General features: G+C 44.0%; 1 protein-coding gene across 1 annotated transcript in view; it reads left to right on the top strand.

The window, feature by feature from the left end:
* Positions 1–309, top strand: part of LOC119589426 (ankyrin-1-like) — a gene marked incomplete in the record, with an annotated part of 21,010 nt that overhangs the window by 10,515 nt on the left and 10,186 nt on the right.

Genomic DNA, 309 nt, shown 5'->3' with positions numbered 1-309 from the left:
CTAAATACGTTATCGGACTGATCCCGATGCCGTGTCATTCCATCTACACAGATTTGTCCCAAGCCTTGATTCCCTTCCACAACTCCGCCCTACAGCGCGCCCACACACACACACCAAACGCGGACTTGGTCTCTCATCGTGTCATTCATCTACGAGTATTTGTCCAGATCTTGTTCGTAATCTCGCATAATGCGGCATACATACACGGAATATGCTTACACATACTACTGTAACGTTGCATACGTGCATACTATACATAGTAATGATCGTATGCACATACTAATCATACATACATACTACAAATCGTTC

This window comes from Penaeus monodon, chromosome 25 (assembly GCF_015228065.2).
Source record: "Penaeus monodon isolate SGIC_2016 chromosome 25, NSTDA_Pmon_1, whole genome shotgun sequence".
Classification (NCBI taxonomy): Eukaryota; Metazoa; Arthropoda; class Malacostraca; order Decapoda; family Penaeidae; genus Penaeus; species Penaeus monodon.
This window is presented reverse-complemented; position numbering and strand designations above follow the sequence as displayed.